This window comes from Chenopodium album, chromosome 2 (assembly GCF_948465745.1).
Source record: "Chenopodium album chromosome 2, dcCheAlbu1.1, whole genome shotgun sequence".
Taxonomy (NCBI): domain Eukaryota; kingdom Viridiplantae; phylum Streptophyta; class Magnoliopsida; order Caryophyllales; family Amaranthaceae; genus Chenopodium; species Chenopodium album.
In genome coordinates this window covers 22,238,497-22,244,659 of record NC_137835.1, presented here as the reverse complement: position 1 = coordinate 22,244,659, position 6,163 = coordinate 22,238,497, and the positions used below count along the sequence as shown (strand labels likewise).

The following is a 6,163-nucleotide window of genomic DNA, read 5'->3' as shown; positions in this document are numbered from 1 at the left end:
GAATCTGCTACAAATCTGGTCAATTTTCTTGCAGACAGAAGAATGGAGGTGGATGGCCTGCATAACATACTGAGGGATGCTAGTAAGAGTGGATTTGATTAGGATTGCCCTTCCAGCTTTAGATAGGCAATTAGCTTTCCAAGCTGATAGCTTAGAGGCCATGTTCCTAGCTATATAGCTGACCTGGGTGGGAGAAGGCCTTTTGTTTGTGAGGGGAAATCCCAGGTAAGTACCTAGGTCAGAGCTAGGGGGAACATTAAATTGGTTTGAAAAGAGGTTGATGGTGGCTTGGGTGGCATTCTTGGAGAAGTAAAGCTGGCTTTTGGAATTGTTCATTTTTTGTCCAGAGACTGAGAAGAAAGAGTCTAGGACTTCAGAAACAGAATCAAGAGTTTGTTGGGATGCTTCACCAAAAAGTATAAGGTCATCTGCAAACATGAGGTGAGAGATAGCCACAGAGTTCCTTTTAAACTGGAAGGGGGTCCAGGAACCCTCATCACAAGCTTCCTGGATTAAGGAGGATAGATATTCCATGCAAATGATGAAAAGGTAGGGAGATAGGGGGTCTCCTTGCCTTATTCCCCTAGTAGCATGGAAAGTAGTAGTGGGGCTTCCATTGACAATAACTTGGAAGGATGGGGTTGAGACACAATCCATGATCAACTGACAGGTGTCTTTATCAAAACCATTCCTAACCAGACATTGTCTAATGAAACTCCACTCAAGCCTATCATAGGCTTTTTCAAGATCAATTTTGAAGGCAAACCAAGATCTGTTGCCAGTTTTCAATTTCATAGAGTGCAAGATTTCAGAAGCAGCTATGAAATTGTTCTGGCAGCCTCTACCTGGCAGGAAACTCCCCTGGGCAGGGGAGATAATTCCATTGAGTAGGGGTCTTAATCTTTGCACCAGAATTTTGGTGACAATTTTATAGGAAGTATTGCATAAACTAATAGGTCTATACTGCTTCATAGTTTCAGGGAGGGCAACTTTGGGGATAAGACAGATGGAGGTTTGATTAATGTTTGGGGGGAGATGCTTCTCAGAGAAGATCTTGTTGGTGAAATCTTGAATGTCAGGCCAAATAGTGGACCAATGGTCCTGAAAGAAAAAAGGGTGGTAACCATCAGGCCTAGGAGCTTTGAATCTTCCCATGGAGAATATGGCTTGATGAATTTCAGCAAGAGTTGGAGGGGAAGAGATACAGATGACAGAAGAGTAAGGCAAGGTCAGGGGCTGGGGGGAAAGGAGTTCAGAGGTGAAGAGGTTAGAGAAGTAGGCTACAGCATGGTCCAAAATCAGAGGTTCAGGAACAGGCTCACCAACTTCAGTTCTTAGGTTTTGGATCGTATTTCTTCTTCTCCTGGTTAGAACAGACTGGTGAAAGAAGGAAGTATTTCTGTCCCCCCTGAGTTAACCAGTTAGTCCTGGATCTAATAGCCCAAAAGGCTTGCTCCTGACTATATAGTTGAGTTAGCTCAGAGAGGAGGGAATTTTCCAAGTTATACAGAAAAGCATTATTTGGTTCTCTCTCTCTAGCTTTTTGGATTCCATTTGTCCTCCTAAGAAGCCTAGAGATACATTTGTTTGGGTCGGGAACATTCAGTTTTACCCAATCAGAGATATGTCTGGAAAGATGGGTCAACTTTGGTTGTAAGTCACCTGGAGAGGAGGGCCATGAGCTTTCAACAAAGGCTTTGAAACTTGGTTGGGAATACCAGTGGGGTTCCATTTAAAATTGTTTAGTGGTCTGTCTGGAAGGAGGGGGTTTAAAACAGCACAGTTTGATAGGACAGTGGTCAGAAGAGTCTCTAGGAAGATGGGTTAAGACTGAGTCAGGGAAGGTAGATAGCCAGTTTAGGTTGGCAAGACCTCTGTCTAGTCTCTGCATTACCGGTCTCCTTTTTCTCTTGTTTGACCAGGTGAATTTGTTGCCTACAAATCCCAGGTCAACAAGGTCAGCAAAATGAATGAAATCAAGGAATTTACTAGCCCTATTTTGCCTAAGCATGGTACCTCCTAATTTTTCCGCAGCACAAGTAATTTCATTGAAGTCACCAATACAAGTCCAAGGCATATTTATATTTTTAGACAAATCAACAATTTCAGCCCACATAGCAATTCTTTCTCTATATCTAGGACTAGCATAGATAGCAGAAAGAAAGAAAGTTAAGTTTGACTCTATTACCTTAACAACATCATGGATAGCATGTATGTCACGGCTCAGTGACTGAAATTGCAAAACTTTCCTGTTCCAAAGTAACAGGACGCCCCCAGAGAAACCCCTTGGTTCAGCCAACTCATAACTATCATACGGCAGTCCCTTGATGATGTGTTGCGTGTGGGCCCTGCTAGTATTTAGTTGCATGGGAGGCCAGTATCCGTAGGTTGTGACTTGATTTCATGGGAGGAAGACTCTTCTATTTATAGAACTTCCAAGAGTAGGTTGGAGAGATATTTGGGTGGCTGTTGCATAGTGGTTCCTTGATTCTCTTACCCGCTTTCTTAATTGGTGGAGTAGTGGTTGATTCCTTTACTTGGTATTTTAATGAACTTGGACTTGTTCTAGGGTGTAGGTACGTAGTAACAACCTTGAAGATTGATTCTTGTTGACCCATTGTCTCTCCTTGATTCTAGGGAGCACTCGTAACTATCTTGACCCAGTCTTGTAGCATCGATCGTTGACTATCATTATCGGTCAACCATTGTACAAAATTACCCCATAACACAACCCAACACCTACCACAACATACACCAACTCTAACCCACTATTTTAGGCGGCGCTACTAAATCCCTAAGAAAAAAAGGAGTAATAAAGTGCATTGTTAACCCCAAAAGGATAAGTGTTTTTCATTTTCTTGTGAGCCTTTTCTCCTCCACTGAAGTAGCTATAAACTAGATTAAGAAATTGAAATTCAATGATTAACAATTAATACTAGATTGTGAAATTGAATTTTGATAATTTATTGGGTGTTTGACAATTTAATTGGATGATTAAAAAAAATTACAATCATCTTACCTCGAAAGTAGCTTCAATGGAGTGCTTTAAAGCGGGGAGAAATGGAAAAAACAATGAGAAATTGCAATAAATTGTGAAAATGAAAAAAAAAAAAAAATCAAAATTTCATTTATATAATTGTCTACAAGTTAAAAAGACGATTAACCCTTTGAGATACCTAAACTACTTGGAATCCACAATTATTAATTTATTTACAAAAAAGTCATGTTAAATGAGATATTTTGCTAATTTTCATAAATGCCACTAGATAATCGATTTTTTTTTTTTTTTTTTTCGATTGAGTGAGTCCAAAATTATCTCAATGATACACAAAAATAGTTTATCGAGTGACATTTATGTAAATAAATCAACAAAATATGCCACTTAGAATGACGTTTTTGTAAATAAATCAACATTTGTAAGACCCAATTTTATTAAAAGCTGATGTCTAATTCACAAAAATGCCATTATAAATATTTTATTGTGTTTATCACCAACAAAAACTTGAATTAACTCGGGCTTCTTCAAAATATTTATGAAGAAGAGAAACTTGTATTTTATCTAGAGGGAGTATATTACATCCCCTTTCCAAATTTTCTGTATTCATTCACGTAGCAATGAGCGTGCCCACTTCAAAGCGATGCGCGCAACGCATACCAACACCACCATCTCCCTTCCTATCAATTTCAGAGCTCATACTTCCATGGCTAACACCTCAAGAACTCGCTTCCATATCCTGCACCTGCCACACTCTATCCCACCCCTCCAAACTCATCACCACCGTCCGATCCTCCGACGCTTCCAGATCATTCGAACCCCTTCCCATTCCTTTCATCAACACCGTCGATTCTCACCCCTACACTTTCTTCCTCTACACCCCCACTTACCTTACCTCTTCCCCCAGTTTTGCTCGTCAATTTTGGGGAAATAATGTAAATCCTAACCCTAATTATAATACCCATTTCAATTTTGATTCTTGTATGGGAGTTTCTGACTCTGTTGGGTGTGATTGTGGTGAGATTTGTGATGGGGATTGCTCTTGCGCGGTGTTGTGGGGTGGTGAGATGAGGACCGAGTGCGGAACGAGTTGTGATTGTGAATTGAGTTGTGGGAATCGGGTGAGTCAAAAGGGTGTTAATGTTGATTTGAAGATTGTTAGGGTTGAGAATAAGGGTTGGGGTTTGTTTGCTGCTCAGCTCATTCCTGAGGGAAAGTTTGTCTGTGAATATGCAGGTAATTTGAATTTTCATTTTGGCGGCAATTTTTTGATAGCATTAAATTTGTCGTGTTTTGAATAATTTTGTTGTGATTAATTTAGTTGGTGTGCTTTTTATTTTGAAGTTACTGTGTTAAATGTGAATTAATTTTTAATGGAATTCTGGGTTGCGTCGAGAACTGATGGTGTGATGTTTGAACTTTAGTGTTGTGTGAGTTCTATATTTACCAAGAAGCATGTATAAATGTAGAACAAAAGCTTCTGTAAAATACCAGCTGTTGAGAAATCAGTGTGCTGTGAGTCTGATAGTACAGCATTGTTGGGTTTACTATATGCATTACCATATATTGAGGAGACTAGGAGAGATTATGTCGTATCAAGTATATTGTATCATTGTGACACAATTTAAAGTATAGAGGGAGAAAAGAAGAGAAAGATTCAGAAAATGATAACAAGTTGTATAAGTTATGCTGTTAATTTCTCACATTGGAGAATACAAATGATGTTTGAGTTGCCAGAGAGTAGACACTCTCAAAGAAGGAAGAGAAATGAATAGAATGACTTAATAAGTTTCCATACTCATTTCCCTTACCATTGACATTAAGTCTCAGTTAAAATCCTGATGTACCCTCCATCGTTCTCAGCAAGGAAGAGTCTCTAGGTTATTTTAACAAAACTGCTTGGTGCCATATTCTCTCAACCCAATCTAAGATTATTTGCTTATGTTTAGTTGATGGTTAGCTTAGGGAGGGTATGGTGATGCGTTAAAGATTATTTTTGAATCTCTCGGGTACTTTCCATCTCCAATGATAGTGGCATTTCCCAAATTAGCTTTTATTTGCATTTTGAAACAACTAAACTTTCAGGAGTATTTAAAAAATAGGGTAGTGTGTACATTGCGTTGTAGTTTAAAGAAGTAAGCATTTTAAAAAAGTGACCTTTTGTTTTATTATCGTAGTTGGCATGGTGTTGGGTCATTATTACTGTGATTAGTTTGGAATTTGGGCTCCAAATGTCCAAACCTTGAGAAATGATAGTTGGTTCTACAGTCCTACCACTTTAAATGTGTGGATGGAAACTAACTGAATATGCTCATTGAGCAAATGGAGATGAAACTCAGTTAAAGTTTGTTATGTGTATACAAGTTTGAGCGTTAATAGCAGATCAATCATTGATGTTCATTATTAACTTATTTATTCACAGAAGTAGACTACTTATTTGTTTGATTGATTGATTAAAAGCTTGTTTTATCATTAATAAAAAGATTGTTTAAGGCTTGTTGATTTGAAGTTAATAATTTAGCATGTAGATGAATGTCACTTCATAAGCTTTGCTTGTATATCAAGACTAAGGTAGAAATGAGTTTGTTTCAATCAAATGAGTGTAGAATAACAAAAGCTTGATTAAGGAAATTATTTTTTATGATTGATAGATAGACCCTACTAAAGTTTGATTGGTGAAACAACTTGATCATGAGCCTAACTAGAACATAAATGATTGTAAATTGGCTCATAAGATTTTTTTGTGTGTTAGTATTGGAACAAAGTTAAAATAAGCTCTTTAAATTTAATGGTTATAGATTGATATGAAGTTGTTGAAAGGAAATTATATATATTAACTTTAGATGGATGATAGCATGTTTTAGCTCGATTAATGAACAAGCCTATCATTAAGCCAAGTTAGTTTTTATTGGTGTTGAGTTTGGTAAGGAGGCCCAACCAGCTAAGCTTGACTTATTAAGCTAAATGAAAGCTAAATGAACTTAATCATGGATATGATGATAATTAGGTTTAGCTTGGCTTATTTTACACAATTATCTATACCTTATTGATAAATTGTGAAAGTTCCAAGTCATTTTAGTTGTTGGTTAGCTGTTGTGCTTAGGCTTTATGTAGGTTGGCATGTTTTGGTTGCTCTGCATAGATCTTTTGGAGTCGCATGGGGAAAAA

General features: G+C 37.8%; 1 pseudogene; it reads left to right on the top strand.

Moving 5' to 3' along the window:
* Positions 1 to 3,615: 3,615 nt before the first annotated feature.
* The window catches only part of LOC145570539 (histone-lysine N-methyltransferase SUVR3 pseudogene), a 4,449-nt pseudogene continuing 1,901 nt past the window's right edge, over positions 3,616 to 6,163 (top strand).